Here is a 26378-nt window from a genome sequence, read left to right on the forward strand (position 1 = left end):
GGAGCAGAGTGGTGGGATGGAGGATGGGCACCATCCTTGTTAGGGCACCATCCTTGTTAGGATAGAGGATGTCACCAGCTGTTTGTAAGCTGAGGCAGAAACACTGATAAGGATGATCAAATAGAAGCAACCCCATTTTTCAAACGAGGAGAAGGAATTAAAGGCAGGAGGTAGAGGCTGGGCTCGGTGGCTCACGCCTGTAATCTCAGCATTTTGGGAGGCTGAGGTGTGTGGATCACCTGAGGTCAGGAGTTCAAGACTAGTCTGGCCAGGATGGTGAAACCCTGTCTCTACTAAAAATATAAAAATTAACTGGGCGTGGTGGCGGGTGCCTGTAGTCCCCGCTACTCAGGAGGCTGAGGCAGAAGAATTGCTTGAACCCAGGAGATGGAGGTTGCAGTGAGCCAAGATTATGCCACTGCACTCCAACCTGGTGAAAGAGCGAGACTGTCAGAAAAAAAAAAAAAAAGAGCAAAAACTGGCTGGGCCGCGGTGGCTTATGCCTGTAATCCCAGCACTTTGGGAAGCCGAGGCAGGTGGATCACCTAAGGTCAGAGTTTGAGATCAGCCTGACCAACATGGAGAAACCTTATCTCTACTAAAAATACAAAATTAGCCTGATGTGGTGGCACATCCCTGTAATCCTAGCTACTCGGGAGGCTGAGGCAGGAGAATAGCTTGAACCTGGCAGGTGCAGGCTGCAGTGAGCCAAGATCGTACCACTGCACTCCAGCCTGGGCAACAAGAGTGAAACTCCGTCTCAGAAAACAAAAACAAAAACTGCCTCTAGACGGCAGCATCCGTGATTACGATGGGCCAGGACAGTGGGAGAAAAGTGGGGAGTTCGTGTTTATTTGGTACAGAGTTTCAGCTGGAGAAGTTGAAAAGTTCGGAAAATGGATGGTGGTGATGATTGCACAACAACGTGAGTGGACTTAATGCCTCCAAACATTAGATTTACAAATGATGAAAATTGTAAAATTTACAATATGTGTATTTTATCATTGCTGTGGTTAGAATGTTTGTGTCCTCTGCAAAATTCATCTGTTGAAATCCTAACCCCCAAGGGGATGGTTTTAGGAGGTGGGGCCTAGGGAGGTGATTACATCATAAGGGTGGAGCCTTCACGAACAGGATCAGCGGTCTTATCAAAGAGACCCACGGGAGCACATTTGGCCCGTCTACCATATGAGGATGCAGCAAGAAGGTGCCACCCATGAGTCAAACGTGGGCCCTCCCCAGACACCAGATCTGCCTTGCCCTTGGACTTGTCAGCCTCCAGAACTGAAAGAAAGAAATTTCCATTGTTGATAAGCCTCCCAGTTTATGGTATTTTATTATAGCAGCCTGGATGGACTAACACCACATTAAAAACCCAAAACAAATGGGACAGAAACAGTGGCTCATGCCTGTAATCCCTGCACTTTGGGAGGCCAAGGAGGGAAGATTGCTTGAGCTTGGAAGTTTTAGACCAGCCTGGGCAATATGGAGAAAGTCCGTCTTTACTAAAAATACAAAAAAAATAGCCGAGCATGTGGCCGATCCCTGTAATCCCAGCTACTCAGGAGACTGAGGTGGGAGGATCACCTGAGTCCAGGAAGTCAAGGCTGCAGTGAGCTGTGATTGCTCCCACTGCACTCTAGCCTGGGCAACAGGAGTGAGACCCAGTCTCCAAAAAATCCCCAAACCAAAACCAAAACTAAACAAACAAAACAAAATCCCTCCAGCATCAGCTCCCACCTGAATTTCCAGTCTGCTGGTCTGTCCCACAGATTTCAGACCACACAGCCCCTACAATCACACAAGTCAATTCCTCAAAGGACATCTCTTAATAAATATATCCTCTAGGTTCTGTCTTTCTGGAGAACCCTGGCTGACACAATAATGTTGTCTATTTCTCTATAATTGAACTCATTACTCTGTTGACATCACCCTTTGGTAACAGAAAACCTTAGATAATCAAAGTCAGTTGGACAACTGGTTTACATTCCACTTATTTTGTGTAACCAGGGCCTCTGGTCAATTTGGGATTTTCCCCATCTCACCCGCCCCTTCTTTCCTTATCCTGGGTGGAATCTGGATTCAGGGAGGTGGATTTGGCATCTTGGACAGAAATGCACACACTGGTCCAAAATCCTGTCCTTCCTGTCCACTGCTAAGATTGACCTGTCCCACCAGGTCCAGAGCATGGCCCCCCACCTCTATGGCTCCTGTGATGATGTCCAAAGAATCCACTGGGGCCTCCAGTTGTCAAATGTTAGGCTCTTTGTCCTCACTGATCAAATCTGAAGTTTTTTTGCATCCCTAGCCCTTGAAGTCACTTGGGCGCTCTTCTGGGGGTGTTGGGACCACGTGTCCGTTTCTCACCAACCACACTGGGTGTGCTGATTTCTGCAAGGCTGTTCTCAAGCCCATCCCACAGACAACTTCCATCGTTGTTGCCCCAGGAGCTTCTCTTGAAGGTCCTCACTCTCCAAGCCCAGAAGGATGTGGAGTCAGGGAAGGATAATTTTAGGGTTGAAAATACCTGTCTGTAATTTGTATGGCACAGGTAATGATACAAAGTGTCATTGGAAAATTTTTATCTCCCAAAAAGCCCAGGCTTTCCTGGGGTCCCGTGTTCTTCTGAGCAGCAATATGTGCAAAGAACACAGATAAGCAACCAGGGACCTGGGTCTTCATCTCAGTGCTACCATTTCCTACGTAATGTGGGGCAAGTTCCTTAAGTATCCCGAGCCTGGTATTCACACCACCATGACTGGGAACCCGGCAGTCTGCTTGGCTGTTGCAGGCCAGGTCTCCTGTAGAGTGTCTTGATGAGAACTCATAGGTCCCAAGGTTTGGTCAATGTACATTCAGAAACTCCTTCTTCTTCTTCTCCACCTTCTCCTCCTTTTCTTCTTCCTTTCTTCTTTCTTCTTCTTTTTTCTTTCTCCTCCCTCTCCTCCTCCTGCTCCTTCTCCTTCTCCTCCTCTTCCTCCTCCTTCTTCCTCCTCTTCCTCTTCCTCCTCCTCCTCCTCCTTCTTCCTCTTCCTCCTCCTCTTTCTTGTTCTTCTTCTTCCACTTCTTCCTCTTCCTTCTCCTTCTTCTTCCTCTTCTTCTTCTTTTTCCTCCTCCTCCTCCTCCTTCCTCTTCTTCTTCTTTTTTTTTTTTTTTTTTAGATACAGGGTCTCACTATGTTGCCCAGGCTGGTCTTGAATTCCTGGCCTCAAGTGATCCTCCTGTCTCACCCTTCCAAAATGCTGGGATTACAGGCATGAGCCACCGCACCCATCCCAGAAACTCTTTTTCTAGATGGATTCACATTACTGAGTAATAATAAATTACATATAATAAATTATTAAAGCAGAAGAAATATAAGAATGCAATTGCCAAGTGAACTGTTTTTACTCACGCTGCCTCTGACAGCAAAGTGTGGTTTCTTTTCCCACATACCAACTGTGTCTCCAACTTTGCAACTCAGTCTTCACACTAACTTCCCAGGGTTAGCAGCAGACTTCACAGGTGAGGGGCTCGGTCGTACGAGACCACCCTCAGTCCAGACACCTGGCGAAAGTCCCAGGCCACCTGTACTTTTGACTGACTGACTGGAAACTGGGGGCTCCCACAAGCCCCTGCTCAGGCTCAATGATTTGTTAGAATGTCTCACAGAAAGAGAAAGCCTTTTACTTAGCATTACTAGTTCATCACCAAGGATTCATCACAGGCACAGCCAAATGGAAGAGATGCACAGGGGAAGGTGTGGGGAGGGGGTCTCGGAGCTCCCCTCCCAGCACCGCCACCCCGTTCACCAGGCTAGAAACTTTAGGATTTTTATGCAGGTTCATTACACAGGCATGACTGATGAAATCGTTGGCCATTGGTGATTGGCCCAATGGTGGAGGAAGCAGTGAAAGCTCTAACCCTCTAATCCTTCCTTGGTCTTCCTGGCGGCCAGCAAGTCATCCTGAAGCTTTGTAGGGGCCCCCAGTCATCAGTAATCTCACTAGCATACAAAAAACACTCTTATCACACTGACAATTTCAAGAACTTTAGGAGCTTGTGCTAGGAACACAGATAGAGACCAAGTATCTATTTCCCACAGTACCACACCAAGTATACCGAGAATTTGTGTGTTTTTTGTTTTGTTTTGTTTTTTTCTGAGACGGAGTCTCAGAACGCAGTAGCACAATCTCAGCTCACTGCAACCTTCGCCTCCTGGGTTCAAGTGATTCTCCTGCCTCAGCCTCCAGAGTACCTGGGATTACAGGCGCCCGCCACCACGTGCAGCTAATTTTTGTATTTTTAGTAGAGACAGGGTTTTGCCATGTTGGCCAGGCGGGTCTCAAACTCCTGGCCTCAAGTGATCCACCCACCTCAGCCTCCCAAAGTGCTGGGATTACAGGCATGAGCCACTGCGCCCAGCCAAGAATTTGTGTCAACCAGTCACCACCTTGCCAATAAACTGGGGATTCCTAACCCAGTCATCCAACCAGAGGCTTCTTGGTTAATCTGAGAACAGCATAGGACTGGTAGAAAGGCGTCCTGGAACTGGGAGAACAGAGGGAAGCCCCCTCCGCTAGAGAGAAACCTCCCCTCCAGACAAGATTCCTCCATTATTCAACCCCCAGTGTTTAAAACAAAATGTCTACATCAACTGTGCTGGTTGGAAGGCCTGGGCATAAAGGATTGGGGCTGGGGGAAACTGAGGCAGTAAGGCGAACCAAGAGAAAGGCGAAGAGAGGCAGTCACTCTGAAGGCAGCAGGGACGCAGGTAGGAGTGACCAAGAAAATTAGCCAGGTGTGGTGGCTCATACCTGTGGTCCCAGCTACTGGGGAGGCTGAGGTGAGAGGATGGCCTGAGCCCAGAAAGTTGAGGCTGTAGTGTGCTGTGACTGCACCACAGCCCTGCAGCCTGGGCAGCAGAGCGAGACCCTGTCTCAAAGACAAAAACAGAAAAGGAGTGACCAAAAAGAGGAGTACTTCTTTGGAGAAGAAAGTTGCTTTGCTTCGTGGTGCTCCACTGGCCTCCTGCCTCCTCCCTCTCCTCCACCTCCAAACCACATTCCAAGAGAGGCGGTGACTGAAACCAATTGTTGCAGCCTGGGATTGGGCAAACGTGGGCCCTGTACCTTCAGCTCCGGTTCTTCAAGGACTTCCAGGAACCACAAAGCAGAGGTAGAGTGGAACACAAAAGAAGCGACTCATGAGTTAATTATGGGTAAATCTCATTGCAAAATCCACATTGTCTTAAACATTTTTTAAACTTCCCGAACACAGCAAATTCCACTGGGGAATGCCAGGGTGGGCTCTTTAAAGATGGAGTGAGGGCCCTTGGGTTCTTCCCAGAGCTGCCTAAGATGCAGATTTCTCCAAGGAAATTTCTTCCTAGGATTAGGATCAGAAAAATGGAGTGGTTTTCCCCCTATCTAATACGTATTGTATTACGTAATTAACTGCTTTCCCCCTTTTTACTCTGTTTTCCTTTTTAAAACTTATTTCAAAAACATTTCTAGTTTTCAATAAATATATATATGTATCTTTTCAAACTTCTGACTGTATATATAACCTACAGCTTTCCTTTAAAAAAAATCTTCTTCCAAGATATAGTACAAAGAAATGGCTTCCTTCTTCATCTGAGAAACGATTTTCGAAATCTAGATCTCAAAGAGCAGAAAGATCACGTTCATTTTTATTTTTAGATAAAAATGCAATATATATTTTCACTTCTGACAACAGAATTATCTGGGATTTCACATGAACTTAGGTTTCATAAGATGTCATTTGTGTTTATCCGCTGTGCTTTGCCCGGGGCTGTCTGCCTTAAGATAGAGTGAGCTGCTCCAGTAATAACTCCCTGAACACCTGAACACTGAGTCCATGCTGTAGACAGTCTTGTGAGTGCTACCTTAGCTGCCGCGGAGGCGCCCGGCAAAAGCAGCCACTCATCCGTCATTCCTGACAGCTCAGACCACGAGCTGCCTGGAGAGGCTCATGAACAAGTTCTTTGTCTTCAGGGGATGAAGAAAGTCCAAGCGTTTGTTTACTCTAGAGCTACTGGTTAGAAAGGGGTTTCAGCATCAGCATCGGAGTCTGCAACCTTCCTGTAAAAGAGCACAAATCAGTGATGGAAAATTAAGCTCTTTAGAAGGCTGATTTGGCTGGGTGCGGTAAATCCAGCACTTTGGGAGACTGAGGCAGGAGGATCACTTGGGACCAGGAGTTTGAGACTAGCCTGAGCAACATGGCAAAACCCTGTCTCTACAAAAAATACAAAAAAATTATCCAGGCAATGGTGTTGGGCACCTGTAGTCCCAGCTACTTGGGAGGCTGAGGCAGGAAGATCGCTTGAGCCCAGGAGGTTGATGCTGCAGTGAGCCATGATCGCACCACTGCACTCCAGCACAGGCAATAGTGTGAGGCTCTGTCTAAAAAAAAAAAAAAAAAGGAAAAAAGAAAAAGAAAAAAATAAGACTGATTAATTAGCCTTAAAATCAGTTAAACTAGCGTCATCTTTACCACCCCTTAGTTGCAAAAAATGTTTCAAACCAAAAGGCCCCCAGTGGGTGCTCTCTTCAATCAGGCAAGTAAAGGCACCCATCCACCCATCAGCCCAGGCCACAGAGCACAAAGGCCGGGGTCTTAGCAGTAGGAATCTGCTGTCACGACTGTCGCCATGTGCCTCTGTCCGCTCTGGACACCCAGCACTTAGGCCAAGGCCAAGTGTTACAAGATTTACCTTTTACACTGAAGTGCAGAACGCTTTCATGGTGGTTGTTTTGGGTGATGGGGGGAGGGTGTTGAGAGGGTCAGGGGATCAGAATTTCCTCATCCTTTTAACTATAAAAGATCTATAATGTTGCACATGTCTCTCTGCTCCTAGTTCAGCTGGCGTCATGCAAAATGGGCTTTCTGCATGACTGCACAAAAACCAGCAAGTCCAAATAGGAGGTATCTTCCCAAGAGGTAGGCAGGTTGTGTGAGCAGGACAGCCATTGTGAGAGGTGAAGCCGGCTGGGCTTCCGGGTTGGAGAACTTTTCTGTCTAGCTAAAGGATTGTAAACACACCAATCACTGCTCTGTGTCTAGCTAAAGGTTTGTAAACACACCAGTCATCACTCTGCAAAAACACCTATCCGCGCTCTGTGTCTAGCTAAAGGTTTGTAAATGCACCAATCAGCACTCTGTAAAATGGACCAATCAGTGCTCTGTAAAGTGGACCAATCAGCAGGATGTGGGTGGGGCCAAATGAGGGAATAAGAAATGGCCACCCGAGGCAGCTGGGGCAGCCCTGTTGGGTTGTGTTCCAGGTAGAGAGAGCTTTGTTCTTTGCAATAAATCTCGCTGCTGCTCAGTCTTTGGGTTCGTACTACCTCCATGAGCAGTAACACTCACCGGGAATGTCTGCAGCTTCACTCCTGAACCAGGGAGACAACGAACCAACGAATCCACTGGTAGAAACAAATAACTCCAGACGTGCCACCGTTAAGAGCTGTGACACTCACTGCGAAGGTCTGCGGCTTCACTCCTGAAGTCAGCGAGACCGCGAACCCACCAGAAGGAAGTAACTCCGGACACATCTGAACATCTGAAGGAACAAACTCCGGACACGCCATCTTTAAGAACTAACACTCACCGCAATGGTCCGTGGCTTCGTTCTTGAAGTCAGTGAGACCAAGAACCCACCGGAAGGAAGCAATTCCGGACACAGTTGGGCTCCCTGCTTGAGGACAGCCATGTCATCTCCTTTGGGAAAATGTCCCCAACATGATGACCAATGCCCCTAAATTCGGCCTCACCCAGAGCAGTAATTGTGTGCTAGTAGCGGGGTCAGATATATCAATTAAATGACATCAATGCGTCCTAGAGCCAGCTCTGGTGTCTACTAGCCATGTACCCATGAGCAAACCATTGACATTTGTCAGAGCCTCTTCAACTGTAAAGGCCAGAGACTCCAGGGAAAGCCCCCTGAATTCTAACGTGTGGTTTCATGTTTTCCTTTGCTAATACAAAAAAACAAGAAGATTGTAAGTTTTAAAATCTATCACAATAAGCACACTGCTTACGCAGTGATTTGTGAAAGCAGCACCCCCACCATTTGTGTGTGTGTGTGTATGTGTGTGTGTGTGGTGGAGTCTCGCTCTGTCAGCCAGGCTGGAGTGCGGTGGGGTGATCTCGGCTCACTGCAACCTCCACCTTCCGAGTTCAAGTGATTCTCCTGCCTCCGCCTCCCTAGTAGCTGGGGTTAAAGGCACATGCCACCATGCCTGGCTAATTTTTTTTTTTGTATTTTTAGTAGAAATGGGGTTTCACTATGTTGGTCAGGCTGGTCTCGAACACCTGACCTCAAGCAGTTCACCTGCCTCGGCCTATCAAAATGCTGGGATGACAGGCATAAATCACCACACCTGGCCTGAAAGCAGCGTTTTAAAGGAAAAGTGAACAAGTCAGGAGTATAGAAGCAGACAAAACACATCTGGCCCAGCCTTGACTCAACTTTAAAGTTGAGAGGCAAATAGATATTCCTAAAATGAAACCATAAGCACTGATCCTGAAGAAAGATATCTGTGTACTCCACTCGGTGCGCAGCACAGACCTGTCCTGATGAGCTAAAATGTAGCATCAAGCCCCCATGGGTTTTTGAAACCTGGATTGTTAAGGTAATGTGTAGAACTTACAGCAACAGCACAATCAGGCTCATCACCCATTATGCTATTTCTCCCTTAGAAATAAAAACTGGCCAGACCTGGTGGCTCACACCTATAATCCCAGCACTTTGAGAGGCTGAGGCGGGAGGATGGATCGCTTGAGCTCAGGAGTTCAAAACCAGACTGGGCAACATGGTGAAACCCCATCCCTGCGGTGGTGGGTGCCTGTAGTCCCAGCTACTCAGGCGCGTGAGGCGGAAAGATCGCTTGAACCTGGGGGGGTAGAGGTTGCAGTGAACGGAGATTGTGCCACTGCACTCCAGCCTGGGTGACTGAAAGAGACCCTGTCTCTAAAATAAACAATGACAACAACAAACTGTGGGACACATTCATCTCGGAGTTGGCCTGTCTCTCCTGAAAAACAGGTCTATTTCCTTTCCGTAGACAATGTGCCATATGTAACTCATCCCTCCTTTGATCTGCTTCTCAGAGAATTCAGAATAAAGGTTTGTTTTTCCACCTCAGTACTTTCACCTAACAAGTTCCTGACTTAAATTGCACTTGTCACTTCATTCTTATTTTAATGTTTTTTTGGTACGAAGGTCCTGATTTTTTAAATGGAGCTTTTTATTTCGTTGAGGAGTTTTAGGTTTATAGGAACATGAAACAGAAAACACAGAGCTCCCATGTGCGCCTCTTCTCCCTGTAGACACTTTCTCCTGTTATTAACCTTTTTTTTTTTTTTTTTTTTTTTTTTGAGACAGAGTCTCACTCTGTCATCTAGGCTGCAGTGCAGTGGCGTGACTTCAGCTCACTGCAACTTCTGCCTCCTGGGTTCTCCTGCCTCAGTCTCCCAAGTATCTGGGACTACAGGTGCACACCACCACACCCAGCTAATTTTTGTATATTTACTAGAGAGGGGGTTTCACCATGTTGGCCAGGCTGGTCAACCTGACCTCAAGTGATCCACCAACCTCAGCCTCCCAAAGTGCTGGGATTACTGGCATGAGCCACCGCGCCCACTTTCATCTTAAATAAGGGTGTACACTCGTTACACTTGCTGAGCCTATACCGATTCGTTACGACCAAGCTCGTAGTTTACATGACGATTCTCTCCTTGTATTACACATTATATGGGTTTGATAAATGTACAATGACAAGGATCCACCATTATAGTGTAGCACCAAATCATAGTTTCACTGCCCTAAAGCTCCTGTGCTCCATTTGGTCATCTCTGCCCTCTCCCTCACTCCCTGGTCCCTGGCAACCACCAATCTTTTTTGCTGTCTCTATCACTTTGCTTTTTCCAGAGTGTCATATAGTTGAAATCATACAGTGTATAACCTTTTCCGACTGGCTCATTTACCTAGCGATATGTTTCAGGTTCCTCCACAATTTTTTGTGGCTTGATAGCTCTTTTCTTTTCTCCTTCCTTCCTTCCTTCCTTCCTTCCTTCCTTCCTTTCTTTCTTTTTCTTTCTTTCTTTCTTTCTTTCTTTCTTTCTCTTTTTCTTTCTCTCTTTCTTTCTTTCCTTCCTTCTTTCCTTCCTTCTTTCTTTTTCCTTTCTTTCTTTCTTTCTCTTTTTTTCTTTCTTTCTTTCTTTCTTTCTTTCTTTCTTTCTTTCTTTCTTTTCTTTCTTTCTTTCTCTTTTTCTTTCTTTCTTTCTTTCTTTCTTTCTTCAGAAACAGGTCCCAGTAGCTGGGACCTAGGCACGTGACACCATGCCTGGCTAATTTTGTTTATTATTATTATTATTATTTATAGACACAGGGGTCTCACTATGTTGCCCAGGCTGGTTTCAAACTCCTGGGCTCAAGTGATCCACCAGCCTCGGCTTCCCAAAGTGCTGGAATTACAGGTGTGAGCCACCGTGCCCAGCCTCATTTCTTTTTATCACTGAATAATACTCCATTGTCTGCGGGTGCCACTGTCTGTTTATTCATTCACTGACTGAAAAACATATTGGTTGATTCTGATTTGGGGCAATTATGAATAAAGCTTCTAGTTTTACTGATTTTCATTATTATTTTACTGTATGCTACCTCAAAGTCCTTTTGGAAGTATCTGAGAGTATAAATTAGTATTGAAATACGATTGTTTACATTATAGAGTATGTTTTTTTTTTTTAAACCTGCCAATCAGAATCAAGTTTAGGCCAGGGGTGATGGCTCATGCCTGTAATCCCAGCACTTTGGGAGGCTGAAGCGGGCAGATCATTTGAGATCAGGAGCTCGAGACCAGCCTGGTCAACATGGCAAAACCCCATCTCTACTAAAAATAGAAAAATTCGCCAGGTATGATGGTGTGCACCTGTGGGCCCAGCTACTCAGGAGGCTGAGGCACGAGAATTGCTTGTTCCGGGGAAGTGGAGGTTGCAGTGAGCCGAGATCACGCCACTGCACTCCAGCCTGGGTGACAGCGTGAGACTCCATCTCAAAAAAATAAAAATAAAACTAGAACTGTAACTGATGATTTTTATTATTGATGATATACTCCAGTTACACACTCAGAGTGTGAATAGCTAGGTTATATGCCAGAGATACGAAGGGACCAATGATCTTCATGGAGCATGTATTGGGTGAAGCTTGTCTTCTTCAAATCTGAGCAGGAGTTGGGGACTGAATACAGGGCAACATTTCTAAAATGTGTATCAAGGTGAAGCATATGTTTTTAATTTGTGAGCTTTTGGGATGTCAACTAGTATTAAACATTTGTTACAAGGCAAAAACCAAGCAAAAGAGCAATCTCTTGCCCCCTCCCCACCCAATTCTCCTGGGTACTTTCAACTCTTAGCAAATTATTCTAATAGTTACTTTTTACTTTTATTTTATGTTAGGTTCTGGGATACATGGGCAGGATGTGCGGGTTTGCTCCATAGGTAAACGTGTGCCATGGTGGTTCACTGAACCTGTCAGCCCACCACCTAGGTATTAAGCCCTGCATGCATTAGCTGTTTATCCTGATGCTCTCCCTCCCACCGCCATTATTTACTTTTGTATAGTTACTCCACTGTCTTGATTTATCTATTTTAGACATCATCTACCATCTTCTTCCTATCAGAGGATTTCAGAGGATTTTTTTTTTTCTTTTTTAGACGGAGTCTCTCTCTGTCACCCAGGTTGGAGTACAGTGGCGCCATCTTGGCTCACTGCAACCTCCACCTCCCACGTTCAAGAGATTCTCCTGCCTCAGCCTCCCGAGTAGCTGGGATTATAGGCACGCACCACCACACTGGGCTAATTTTTCTCTTTTTCTTAGTAGAAATGGGTTTTCACCATGTTGGTCAGGCTGGTCTCAACTCCTAACCTCAAGTGATCCACCAACCTTGGCCTCCCAAAGTGCTGGAATTATAGGCATGAGCCTCCACACCCAGCCCCTATCAGAGGATTTTGTGCTCTTGCCCCCACCCCATCTTTCTAATGCAGTTACGACATTATTTTTGGTTACACTGGCATTCAATATTTATATATTAGGACTGTGTAAATATTGTTTACTGCTTCTACAACTTTTTGTTAACTTTGCCCCAAAGTTAGTGGTTGCCTTATATTTGAATTCGTTGAGTTTTATTTGGACTCATCTCCCCACAGTCCTTGACAGCCTGTCGTTCCACATGGTTAGACCCATCTGACCATCAGTCTGTCCCACTTGTGTCTTCAGGACATTCCTTCCTGGAGCCCTGGGCCCCTGGCCCTGGCTCACTCTCTGTTCCCTTAGCTGCCACACAAGTTTGTCCTTGGATTTCCCTTCACCACTGCACCATCACCCTGGAAATTCCCTGGGCTCACTGTCGAAGCCCTTGTTTCTGGGATTTCCTGCCTTCCTTGTTCTTGGTTATTCTTGGATACTCCCTCATTCTGATGGGCCACATCTCCCAGTGGCTTCCTGAGAAAACATGCAGAGCTAATTGAGAGATGAGTGCTGGAGTCAGAGAGACGGAGATCAAAACATCAGCTCCCTGACTGCTGCAGCTGTTTGGAGAAGGTGGCTTCTTGTCTCCTGGCCAAGGGCGCATGCTCCCACCACACCCTAGAATTAAGCTCACCCACTCAGCCCGGCCGGAAAATGGCAGGCTCTCCAGATGGGCCAGAGCGGACGGGAGCACCTGAGCGCCTGCTCTCTGAGGGCCAGCAGAACCCAAAGGACAGACAGGGAAGGGCAAAGGAGTGGGGCCAGTTTCTTCCCCCCAGACTCTCCAATCAGATAAGTCACAGTGGCGGGGGTAGGGGGTGGTTATGGGGGGTGGGCCTGGGTGTCAGCATTTTTAAAGCCCCTCAGGTGATTCAGTGCAGCCGGGCAAGAACCCAGCTATGCTCTGAGAAGTGAGTGGGCAGCATCTAATTGCTCTTCATAAAAATCCTGCTGTTTCCAGCGCCAGCCCACCCTGACCTTCCCACAGACAACAGCCCCTCCCACGCCTGAGCCATCCCAGGTGAGCTGCTTGCTTTCTGGGCCACTTCGCTTCCATCGACTCCGGCTTCATCCTTCTTAGCTCAGTTATACAAACCTCTCCCAGCTTTATCTAGGATTGACTTTGTGTTTTCTTTCTTGTTCTTCATGCATTGAGGGGGATTTCCAAGATGTAATAGGAGAAACAAGGTGTTATCTGCCAATCTCAAAATCAAACCCAAGCAAAGCCAAATTAAATGGCTTCTTTTTTTCTTTTTCTTTTTCTTTTTCTTTTTTTTTTTTTTGAGAAGGCGTCTGGCTCTATCTCCCAGTCTGGAGAGCAGTAGGGTAATCTCGGCTCACTGCGACCTCCGCCTTCCAGGTTCAAGTTATTCTCCTGCCTCAACCTCCCGAGTAGCTGGGATTACAGGTGCCTGCCACCACTCCCAGTTAATTCTTTGTATTTTTAATAGAGACAGGGTTTCACCATGTTAGCCAGGATAGTTTCGATCTCCTGACCTTGTGATCTGCCCGCCTCGGCCTCCCAAAGTGCCAGGATTATAGGCGTGAGCCACTGTGTCTGACCATAAATGGCTTCTTTTACCAAGAGTTTAAAAACAAAACAAAACATTTTAGGCCAGGCACAGTGGCTCACACCTGTAATCCCAGGACTTTGGGAGGCCAAGGTGGGCTGATTGCTTGAGGTCAGGAGTTCGAGACTAGCCTGGGTAACAGGGCAAAACCCCATCTCTACAAAAAATGTAAAAATTAACCAGGTGTAGTGGCGCATTCCCGCAGTCCTAGCTACCTGGGAGGCTGAGGTGGGAGGATCCCAGGAGGTTGAGGCTGCAATGAGCCAAGATAGCACTGCTGTACTTTAACCTGGGCAACAGAGCAAGACCCTGTCTCAAAAAAAAGAAAAATCTTTAGAAATGACCCAGAGAGATAACAAATGATCTATTTCTATGAAAATATCTGTTGTTTTGAAAAAGGGTCACAGATAAAGTGTCACAGGAGTCCCCAGCAAGGTGCAAGGCCATGGAGGAGACAGCTTTCAGTCCACATGGCGGATGGAATGCACATCTCCAGGCAGAGGCCTGGGTGGACACCTCTCCTTCTGGAACCTCTGTGAATGATACAATATCATCCAGTTCATTACCATAACTTCCCCAAATACCCCTCACACAGCACCCCACAGAGACGCACTGTCATCTTCCCCGTGTGGCCGGGAGTCCTGATTCTGACACACACTGGCAGCTATGAGTCTGGCCAAGGCATCTATCCTCTCCAAGCCTCGGTTGTACCATCTCTAAAACAGACGTGCTATTATCTAGGCTGCATGCCTCCCAGACTTAACAGGAGGCACCAATGTGATCATTCCTGGGTGGGTGTTTGTGAACTGGAAGGTGCTAATCAGAGGTGTCACCATTATAATCATCTGCCCAATCCGTATTCCTTCAAGCCAAACAGACAAACTCAGCTATTTGTTGGCCTCCCCTTAGAGCCTTCCCTTCTACAGGCCCCACACCCTCCCCAAAGTTAATTCACATACAGTTACCAGGGTAAGGAGAAAAACATAGAGCCAAACATGAAATAACCTATATGTTTAAACTTGTGGGACAGCTAAGATCTTATAGCCTGGCAAGGAAGAGTTCAGGGAAGCATGTACTAGATTTAAATGAGAAAGGAACTCGGGGAAAACCACACTGTATTCATCTGCTCGGCTGACCACAGTCTGGGTGGCCTCAACAACAGAAATTCATTTTCTCACAGTCCTGAGAACCGGAGATCAAGAGCAAGGTGCCATCAGGATGAGGGCTCTCTTCCTGGTGTGCACATGGCTGCCTTCTTGCTGTGCCTTCATATGACCTTTACTTAGGGTACAAGCACCCCTAATGTCTCTTTTTTTTTCTTATTTTCTTTTTTTTCGAGACAGAGTCTCGCTCTGTCACCCAGGCTGGAGTGCAGTGGTGCCATCTCAGCTCACTGCAACCTCCGCCTCCTGGATTCAAGTGATCCTCCCACCTCAAGCTCCCGAGTAGCTGGGTCTATAGGCACAAGCCACCATGCCCAGCTAATTTTTTTTTTTTTTTTTTTTTTGTAGAGATGGGGTTTTGCCATGTTGCACAGGCTAGTCTTGAACTCCTAGGCTCAAATGATCCTTCTGCCTTGACCTCCCAAAGTGCTGGGATGACAGGCATGAGCCACCACACCGGGCCGAACCAGGCTTCTAAAGAGCTTAATTCTCCATCACCGATTTTGTGCCCCGTTTTACAAAGGTTGCAGATGCTGATGCCGAAACCCCTTTCTGACCCATAGCTCTAGAGTAAACGAACACCTGGACTTTCCTCATCCCCTGAAGACAAAGACCTTGTTCATGAGCATCTCCCGGCAGCTCATCTCTTCCTTTTTCTAAAGACATCATTTCTACTGGATTAGGTCCCCACACAAATTAGAACCTCCACTCATTTAGCCTTAATTACATTCTTAATGGCCTTATCTCCAAATACAATCACATTGGAGATTAGGGCTCCCACCTGTGAATTTGGGGGCAGAGAGGGACACAATTCCACCCATAACACACACACACACACACACACACACGCTTCCCTTCTCCCACGTGTGGATTGTCTCCCTGAGCCCGATCGGCCGGCGCCTTCTGTGTGCACCTGCACAGCTGTGTCTCTGGCATTCAGCATCTCCAGGGGCTGAGGGCTTCCACAAGGTGAGCCAGAGCAAAGGGCACACAGAACAAGGCAAGCGCAGGACAATGGGAGACAGAAAGCAACTTGAGAGCAGTAAAAACTGGAGGGTGGAAGACGCCGTCCTCAGTCATGTGGGAGCCAAAAAAGTAGGTCTCATGGAGATGGAGACTGGATTGATGGTTACCAGAAGCTGGGAGAGGGGACGAGGAGAGATGAACAGAGGTTGGTACAAACACAGGTACAAAAACACAGTCAGATAGAATGAATATGTTCTGGTGTTCGACAGCACAGTGGGGTGACTATGGTTAACAATAGTGTAATGCAGAGTTCAAAATAGTGGCAAGAGGGGAATGGGAATGTTCTCAACATAAAGAAAAGAGAAATGTTTGAGATAACAGATATCCCAGTTACTCTGATTTGATCATTATACATTGTATGTATCAAAATATCATGTGTACATATAAAATATGTATAATCATTATTATTATTACTTGAGGCAGAGTCTCTCTCTGTCGCTCAGGCTGGAGTGCAGTGGCATGATCTTGGCTCATGAAACTTCTGCCTCCCAGGTTCAAGCGATTCTCAAGCCTCAGCCTCTGAAGTAGCTGGGATGACCGGCATGCACCACCACACCTGGCTGATTTTTGTATTTTTAGTAGAGAGGGGGTTTCACCATGTTTGCCAGGCTGGTCTTGAAATCCTGACCTCAAGTGATCTGCCCGCCTCAGCCTCCCAAAGTTCTGGGATCACAGGCATGAGCCACTGTGCTCAGCCTAAAATATGTATGATTATTATATGCCAGTTTAAAAAACCACCTTACTCTTTATGCTAGATACACTTGTAGGTACTGGTGATAGAAAAATGAAGACCTCATTCTTCCCTTGGGGGAAAAAAAAAAAAAAGAAGAGACCAAGTCTCTTAGGAAAAAGAGAACCCTGCCAGTAGCATGATACAAGAGGTGAGTGCCCCGGCGGCTGCCTGTGACAGGAGCTCAGTCTAGACCGGAAGCAGAAATAGACGGGAACTCACAGAATTAAGGCTACAGACTGAGGCCAGGGTGGTCCCACAGGCATGGGAGGGCTTACTAGATTCGGACCCATCAATAAGAATTGTCACCTAAAAGCTTCTGCTCTGTGCACTTCAACCCTCTTGGATGTAGTTTGAACCCTTGTACACTTTCAACCACTATCCTGAAGCATAGCTGTCTGTGAGACAGTCATTCTGGAAGCATTTTCCATTGACAACTCACAGGAAAAGGGCTATGGAAAGACTACATTTCTGAATCTGAAACCACTAGAAGATTTAAGTCTCCGCATGTCGGCGGTGAGGTCAGAGAATCCGCCACCACGGAATTCAAAGTTCTTTGCGGTTTGACATAATAGCTACCTATTAAGTTTGCCTTCTGCATGACCTGTGCAACTGCCATTTAGAAAACGGAAAGCTATCATCCATCATGTGTCTTTATAAAGAACTTCTTTAAACTTTATCTTATGAAGCTGTTTTCATAATTATTTGGCTTAGCTCGGATTCCATAGCACTGTACAAGATGTACAAATGGAATAAAATTGCCATCATTTAGATCAAGCCAAAAATACCTTCCCGACTAAGAAGAATTAAAGGGTTTTTTTTCTCCTTGAAAATAACATAAATCATAATGAAAGAAGCCCAAATTTAAGAATTACTTTAATTAATTAATTAACTAATTTATTTATTTTATTGAGACACGGTCTGGTTCTGTTGCCCAGGCTGGCGCGCAGTGCCACACTCACAGCTCACTGCAGCCTCAATCTCCTGGGTTCAAGCAATCCTCCCACCTCAGCCTCCCATGTAGCTGGGACTACAGGCGTGCACCACTATGCCCAGCTAATTTTTTTTTATTTTTTATTTTTTGTAGAGACGAGGTTTCACTATATTGCTCAGGCTGGTCTCAAACACCTGGGCTCAGGTGATTCCCCTGCCTCAGCCTCCCAAAGTGCTGGGATTACAGGCATCAACCACTGCATCCAACGTAAGATTTACTTAAACAAAACAAAACGAAAACAAACCAAAAAAACCCTTCCAGGCCATATCCCGGTTTGCTGCGTTATTTGTTCAAATAGGTCTCATCCTATATCCTCATGTGCACACCCCTCTACAGTGAGAACTAGTGCTCAAAAAGCTGATACTAAAACACAGCAAGAGGCCGGGCACAGTGGCTCACGCCTGTAATCCTAGCACTTTGGGAGGCTGAGGCGGGCGGATTATGAAGTCCAGAGCTTGAGACCATCCTGGCCAACATGGTGAAACCCCATCTCTACTAAAAATACAAAAATTAGCTGGGCATGGTGGCAGGTGCCTGTAGTCCCAGCTACTCAGGAGGCTGAGGCAGGAGAATCGCTTGAACTCGGGAGGCAGAGGTTGCAGTGAGCCAAGACCACACCACTGCACTCCAGCCTGGCGATAGAGTGAGATTCCCTCTCAAAAAATAAAAACAAAAAAAAAAAAACACAGTAAGATTCTGAATCATAATTCCCAATGAACTAATTGGCACTGGAATACAGAAAAGTGTGCTGAAATATTTGGTTGACTTTCATATTTTGCTGACACATAAAAACCATGACCTCACATATGTTTTTAAAATTTTGCCATGATGAGGTGTATTGTTAAGATGGGAATGGAGAACATATATATTTTTTTAAGTTTGTTCACTTGCTTGATACTCTTTAAAATTCAGACACCCGGCTGGGCGTGGTGACTCACACCTGTAAGCCCAGCACTTTGGGAGGCCTAGGTGGATGGATCACGAGGTCAGGAGATTGAGATCATCCTAGCCAACACAGTGAAACCCCATCTCTACTAAAAATACAAAAAAAAAAAAAAAATTAGCTGGGTGTGGTGGCAGGCGCCTGTAGTCCCAGCTACTTGGGAGGCTGAGGCAGGAGAATGGCGTGAACCTGGGAGGTGGAGCTTGCAGTGAGCTGAGATCGCGTCACTGCACTCTAGCCTGGGCGACAGAGCGAGACTCCGTCAAAAAAAAAAAAAAAAAAAAAAAATTCAAACGCCCTCTGTATGTCTTCTTGCCCTGGGTCTCTAAAGGTTAGGGCCAGGCCTGACCTCTATGACATGCCATTCTTCCTGCTCCACCACCCTTAGCATGTGACTTTTGCTTTGTTTTGTCACCCAGGCTGCAGTGCAGTGGTGAGATTACCACTCACTGCAGCCTCAATCCCCTGGGCTCAGGTGATCCTCCCGCCTCAGCCTCACCAGTAGCTAGGACTACAGGCACGCCCAGCTAATTTTATTCTTTTGTAGAGATGGGATCTTGCTATGTTGCCCAGGCTGACCTTGAACTCCTGGCCTCAAGCAATCCTCCTGCCTTGGCCTCTCAAAGTGCTGGCATTACAGGGATAAGCCACCAAGCCCGGCCATATGTGACTTTTGCTTCATGCTTTTTTCACCTCATGAGCTTAAGATGGCTGCTCCAGCTCCAGCTTCATGTCCATATTCCAAGCAGGGAAACAAAAACCAGGAGAAGGAGGGCAAGGTGGTGCTATATCACAAAAGCAAAGAACTTCCAGAAATGCCTGGCTGATCTGTTGCACAACTCAGAACCATTTCACTTGGCCATCCCTAGCTGCAAAGGCTTTGGGAAAGGTGGACATTTTGTTTTATTTATTTATTTACTTACTTATTTATTTATTTATTTATTTATTTATTGAGACAGAATTTAGCTCTCGTTGCCCAGGCTGGAGAGCAATGGTGCGATCTCAGGTTACTGAAACCTCTGTCTCCCAGGGTCAAGCCATTCTCCTGCGTCATCCTTCCCAAGTAGCTGGGATTACAGGCACCTGCCACCATGCCTGGCTAATTTTTTGTATTTTTGGTAAAGACAGGATTTCATCATGTTGGCCAGGCTGGTCTCGAACTCCTGACCTCAGGTGATCCACCCATCTTGGCCTCCCAAAGTGCTGGGATTATAGGTGTGAGCCACCATGCCCAGCTATTTATTTATTTATTTATTTATTTATTTATTTATTTATTTTTCAAGATGGAATCTTGCTCTGTCATCCAGGCTGGAGTGCAGTGGCTCGATCTCTGCTCACTGCAACCTCTGCCTCTGGGGTTCAAGTGATTTTACTGCCTCAGCCTCCCGAGTAGCTGGGATTACAGGTGTGTGCCACCACACCTGGCCTAAAGGTAGAAATTTAAGCTGGCCATGGTGCCACTCTGAACAAAATTGGGCTTCTGACAATTAGGCAAAAGGAGGGAATGGTTACCAAGTAGGCAGGTAGCAGTGTCTCCCACACGGAAGGGCCAAGAGCAACGACCCCGGGGGATGTCTGGCCTTAAGACTAACTTGTCACAAGAGAGGTAGCGTCGGGGAGAGCCCACTAATCATGACTGGGTGGCCGCCTCCACACCAGACACTGTAGGAAGGTCAAGGTTCTGGTAGACCCCTGCACAGAACCTGGGGTAGGGCAGAGACCACAGAAAAGAGACCGTCAGAGAGTCGACTTAGAGCAGCTACAGAAAGAAGCACATGGCCCAAGGCACAAGACTCCCAAATTTGTTCTAGAAGGCAATTTGGTAACTCATATCAACAGCTCTGAGTAAAGGGCAGCTTGGACTTCTAAAGAGATCGCCTGGTAGTTCCTGCTCCCCAGATCCCTGGCACTGTTCTGAGGCCTGGCGACTCCACTTCCCCCGTTCTTGAGCACCCCCTCGCCCACCACGTACGGCCTTTTGTGCCTTCAGTGGCCATTGACTTTAGTGGTAGCTCCAGATTTTCCAAGTCAAGGGCTAGAGGGGCCGCATTCTGGCACAGAGTGAGGCAAAGAAACATAGCAACGTTACGCTCAGCATTCGTGCAGCAAGAGGCTGTCATTTTCGGATTGGAGTTCATTTTTGTTGGTTCTTTTGGGGGTTGTAGTGTGTGTCAGAGGCTGAAGCCCCCACACCATCTCCTACTGTTGCAATTGGTCAATTTCTACTGCAACAACAACAACAAAAACCCAATTTACATAAAAACATGTATTTCAACTTTATCACATTTAAGTAGAGACACATGCTGTTTAATTTACTTTTACTTAATTACATTAAGAAAAGTCTGATTCTTCAATGAATTTTTAAGTGACATTTTGTGGCAAATGTAAATTCAAAGTTAAATACATCTTATGGCATCAAAAAAGAAAGATAAAACTGGTTTTGTTTTATTAATTTGTTTTTTTGGTTTTTTTGAGACAGAGTCTCACTCTGTTGTCCAGGCTGGAGTGCAGTGATGTGATCTTAGCTCACTGCAACCTCCGCCTTCCAGCTTTAAATGATTCTTATGCCTCAACCTCCCAAGTAGCTGGGATCACAGGTGCGCCACCACACCCGGCTAATTTTTGTATTTTTAGTAGAGACGGGGTTTCACCACATTGATTAGGCTGGTCTCAAACTTCTGGCCTCAAGTGATCCACCTGCCTCGGCCTCCCAAAGTGCTGGGACGACAAGCGTGAGCCACCGCACCTGGCCACAAAAACTGGTTTTATAAATTGTTTGGAAGTTTTTGCATGTCACTGTTTTTAAACACTGAATTTTTAAGAACTGAAGTTTTTTATAGATGTAAATTCCACACTTTACTTCTAAATGGCAAGTTCAGAGAGAAGTTTCAGGCTGCTAGCTGCAAGAACGCCTCAGCAAATAACACATCATCGGTATGGGTAACCTTTATTTCTAAAGAATGACAAGCAAAATTGTACACCACTGTCTTTATATTTTTAGTTGTTAATATTGGACAAGTTTAATTTTCTTGTTTCTTTCTTTATAACTTTTTTTTTTCTTTTATGGGGTCTCACTGCATTGCCCAGACTGGTCTTGAACTTCTGGGATCAAGAGATCCTTCCACCTCGGCCCCCACAAATTGCTCCATTACAAGTGTGAGCCACCATACCTGGCCTGGAGAAGTCTAATTTTGATGAGAAGGAAACAGCTAAGAAAGCTGAGAAGGGCTAGGCGCCGTGGCTCACGCCTGTAATCCCAGCACTTTGGGAGGCCAAGGCTGGAGGATCACTTGAGTAGGAGTTTGAGACCAGCCTGGGCAACATGGCGAGACCCCCATCTCTACAAAAAATACAAAAAATGAGCCAGGCATGGTGACCTGTGCCTGTGGTCCCAGCTACTGAGGAGGCCAAGGTGGGAGGATCACCTGAACCCAGGAGGTGGAGATTGCAAGTGAGCAGAAATGTGCCACTGCACTCCAGCCTAGGTGACAGAGCAAGACCCTGTCTCCAAAACAAAACAAACAAATAAACAAAAAGTCTTGGAAAACTCATGTTACAGACAACTTGTAGAAATTTGATTATTCTCTTCTCATCGATGGCCTTTCTTTTCATTATCAGTGTTCCTTACGTTTCCTTTCATCAGAGATTCATTATGGGTGTACATTTATAAATGAAAATGAATTTCAAGTGTCCATGAGCTTCCGTAGGGATCAGCTATGAACCGGCAACCTGGGGACAGCTGTAGGGACTCCAGGCTGAGCACCTCTCTGAGGCTTCCAAAGTGTTTAATGATTTTTAATAAACAGAAATGGAAACAGACACTTTTCTGCCTCTAATGATATGACCACTCTGGCCCAGCATGACAAACTTCATTTCCTCCCAAATCCCTTTTCGCTGATCTCTCAGATCCCCAATTGGAGGGACCATCCTTTACAGCTGACTGACTCGCCAGTCCCTAACGTTGGTCAGATGTCCTGAACAAGGAAAGCCGTGATTTCTGCAACCAGAGAGAATCGGTCAGTCCCGGTGTCCCTCAGCCAAGATGAACTCAGCCTGTTGTCTCCGGAGAGCTGGTAAATCGGCAGCTGAAGAAACATACAGTTCTGTGTTTCAAAATGCAAATGACCACATTTCCCTGACCCCCGGGTGCTCGCTGACACATTCCCGACCAATGACTATAAATCTGCTCCTGGAATGTGGTAAGTCAAGAAATTAAACACAAATATCCCAATCTGATAACCTTCCTCTGGCCTTTCACAGTGTTGTTTATAGAACTGAATTTTAGAAAATGAATTCCTTTATCCTCAAGGTTTTAGGGCTTTTTTCTTCTAAGCCCAGAAACTGTAAACGTTTTCATGATACAAGAAAGCTGGCGCTCCTCCTTCTACTTAAATTACAGACGCTCGTCTGAGTTGCCTGCTGCTGTGGATGTGTGCTGGGTTTCAGTTGCTTTCTAGCCATTCTTCCATCCTTAGAGCATCTGAATTTCCTTTTATGGAACTGCCTCTTCCCCTTTGAGGGAATCTGATGAAATCTCAAATCCAAGCACCTGCCTCCCAGCAAGAATGTGGAGCTGCTAGCTTTCTGGAACTACATGATTTCCGCCCCTTTTCTTTTTTTTCTTTTTTTCTTTTTTTTTTTTTTTTTTTTTTGAGACGGAGTCTCGCTCTGTCGCCCAGGCTGGAGTGCAGTGGTGTGATCTCAGCTCACTGCAAGCTCTGCCTCCTGGGTTCACACCATTCTCCTGCTTCAACCTCCCGAGTAGCTGGGACTACAGGCGCCCGCCACCACGCCCAACTAATTTTTTTTGTTTTTGTTTTGTTTTTTTTAGTGGAGATGGGGTTTCACTATGTTAGCCAGGATGGTCTTGATCTCCTGACTTCGTGATCTGCCCGCCTTGGCCTCCCAAAGTGCTGGGATTACAAGTGTGAGCCACTGCCCCCGGCCAATTTCCACTCCTTTTCAAACTCAGTGCCTCAACCTCACATCTGTTGGATGAGTCCAAGAGAGACTTCCAGTACGTTCCCTTTTGCTTCCATTACACTCTAACTGGTGAGCCTAGTGCATAGGAGAGGCACCCGTCCCTATCAGCCTTGATTTGGCTTCCCGAGAGCTCTGTCTTATCTCGAATACATATTATTCTGTCAGAACACAAGTGGAACTGCAGATCGGGGTTTGAAATCAAACTTGGTGGAGCTCTGGCCTGTAGATGTGTTCTAATCAATCCATGAGGTCTTTTCAAAAATATTGTCATTGTTTTATTATTTATTTATTTATTTATTATTTATTTATTTTTAAGACAGGGTCTCACTCTGTTGCCCAGTCTAGAGTGTAGTGGGGTGATCCTAGCTCACTGCAGCCTTGACCTCCTGGACCTCAAGTGATCCTCCCACCTCAGCCTCCCGAGTAGCTGGGACTACAGGTGCACACCACCATGCCTGGCTAATTTTTGTATTTTTTGTAGAGACGGGGCTTCACATGTTGCCCAGGCTGGTCTTGAACTCCTGGGCTCAAGCAATGCTCTCACCTCAGCCTCCCAAAGTGCTGGGATTATAGGCATGAGCCACCTGGCATTCAGTGAAAATCTTAAAGGATTAATGTAAAAATCATATGGTAGGATCATGAGCCTCCCATCAAGCTCTGTATCAAACATTCATCCTAAAGCTCATCAGTTCAGAGTTGGAGAGTAAACAACTTCAGGTAAAGAAGCTTTTCAAAACACTGGGAATTTAGGCAGCGATGGAGCTTGGGGAAACTGAGGCACCCAGTCTGACTTCTCTTCCCTGATGAAGATGTGGCCTGGCTGAAGCTGAGTTTGGTTCAAGAAAGAGGAGAGTTCAATGTTGATGAAAATTATCTTGAACGAAAGTCACGGATTGCTAGAGCAAGTTCTTCTTGAACTGTGACAATAAGACCAGGCTATACAAGTTCAAGGGCATAGCAAAAATCATGGACAATATCAATCGGCCACATTAGGGAATCCACGGAGAGGCCACTGTGGGTCTCTGGACGCTACACTGAAATGTGTTTCATCTGCTTCCATCCTGGTGAGAGGGGACCCACTTCCATAAGTTTCCGTGTCCTTTGTTAAATAGAGAACCTAGAGTCATCGTACAGGGCAGGGAGGGATGTGGTTCCTTCCCACTAGACACTCATCCAACTGAAACACTACAGTTGATATCCAAAGTGAGACGGGCACCACCAGGCGTGGAAGATTCAGCAAGCTGAAAGAAGAAACACTGAGCTAGCTATTCCCAAGGTGGATACAGAGCCACCACCACCCATGCCATGAGGCTGGGGTGGAAGAATATAACAGTGGCATTTAAGCAGTTTCCCTACACGGGACGATTCATGCGCAGTGATTAAGTTAAGGAAGCTGAGTAAAGTCCAGGTAGCCCACTGACTCTTCCCTGACTTCTCCCAGCCACCTATCACCTGGACATGACTTGGAGCCGTAAGGGAGTTAAAAAACTAAGAACGTCAGGCTGGGCGCGGTGGTCCCAGCACTTTGGGAGGTCAAGGAGGGCTGATCACTTGAGCTCAGGAGTTGGAGATCAGCCTGGCCAACATGATGAAACCCCATCTCTAAAAAAGAAACTACAAAAATGAGCTGGGCATGGTGGTGCGATCCTGTAATTTCAGCTATTCGGGAGGCATAGGTGGGAGGATCACCTGACTCCAGGAGGCAGAGGTTGTAGTGAGCCGAGACCATGGCACTGCACTTCAACCTGGGCAGTAGAGCGAGACCCTGTCTCAAAACAAAACAAAATGAAAAGCTAACAAAATAAAACAGCAAAAACAAAACCTTGAACCTTATCAAGCCTCGAGAACCAACCACCATTACACCAGGAGCATAGAATTGGCCAGATTCCGGATATGGGGAATTTCTGCAGGGCAAACCGCCCAGGTACATCAAAAAACAATGTCATGAGAAAAGATGGAGCGGGAAGCATTGCAGATTAAAAAAGAAGGAACAGTCAGCGGCAACCTTGGGCTCTTGTCTGGTTCTGAATCTGGACAAACCAACAGTAAAAATCCATTATTGAGAAAGCAGGGAAATGGGAAAGCGGGCTGCACCTGAAAGGATAGTGGTGGCTTGGACCACGTCATTGTGGTGAAGCTGGAGCTAGATTTCCCCACATCCCTCTCTCTGTGGAGTTCTGGGTGAAGAGGTGGCCAAAAGAGGCATTGTCGTGGGATTCGGGAGGCTGCGTGAAGCACCAGCCATGATTCTCCAAAGTTCTTAGACTTGATGCATGACAGACACACACACAGGTATCAATGAAGTCCAGCTTGTCCCTGCTCTCCTGTCCCCATCCACTTCTCTGCGACCACCAACTCTGCTGACCAGCAGCGGCCCTGAGCCAGCCTCCAGATGCTTGGCTGGGGTCCACTCTGGCTGGAGCAGTTCTTATTAAAGGGTTTTTGTTCATTGCATTAGCTTCATCATGGTATTGCATTACACTGGAGGCAAGACATTCTCTGTTGTAGGTACACACTGAAGCATTTATGGGTGAAATTATGTCATTTCTAGGGTTTGCTTTAAAATACTTCTAAACAAAAGAGGCTGGAGCATGGAGACTAAATAAAACAACGCTGAAAAGTGATAACGATTGTTAGAGTTGGAAGATGGGCCCATTGTTCTATTCGCTCTGTTTCTGGTATATTCGAAAATGTTCATGATTCCAAATTACGGGGTGGGGGGAGCTAAGGAAATGGAACAGAACCTGAAGATGCCCCGCCCCCTCCTCCACTCCAGACTAGCACTAAGCAAAGTTGCAGGCAAAATTGCATAACTGGAAAATTCTTCAATTCTTCTTGAGGATGTGGGTTAAGGGAGGGAGGAAAAACTTAAGAGTGGTAAGAGGCTGATGAATAGACACATATCACAGAAGAAAAAAGAAAACCAATTAAAT

General features: G+C 46.3%; 1 long non-coding RNA gene across 1 annotated transcript in view; it reads right to left on the bottom strand.

Annotated features, from left to right (window-relative positions):
* Positions 1-5648: 5648 nt before the first annotated feature.
* The window catches only part of LOC105479258 (uncharacterized), a 40760-nt gene continuing 20030 nt past the window's right edge, over positions 5649-26378 (bottom strand). The window contains exon 3 of the long non-coding RNA XR_985783.2: positions 5649-6083. This is a non-coding gene — a long non-coding RNA (uncharacterized lncRNA). The remainder of the gene's footprint in view (positions 6084-26378) is intronic.

The sequence above is a fragment of the Macaca nemestrina genome, chromosome 1 (genome assembly GCF_043159975.1).
Source record: "Macaca nemestrina isolate mMacNem1 chromosome 1, mMacNem.hap1, whole genome shotgun sequence".
NCBI classification, from domain to species: domain Eukaryota; kingdom Metazoa; phylum Chordata; class Mammalia; order Primates; family Cercopithecidae; genus Macaca; species Macaca nemestrina.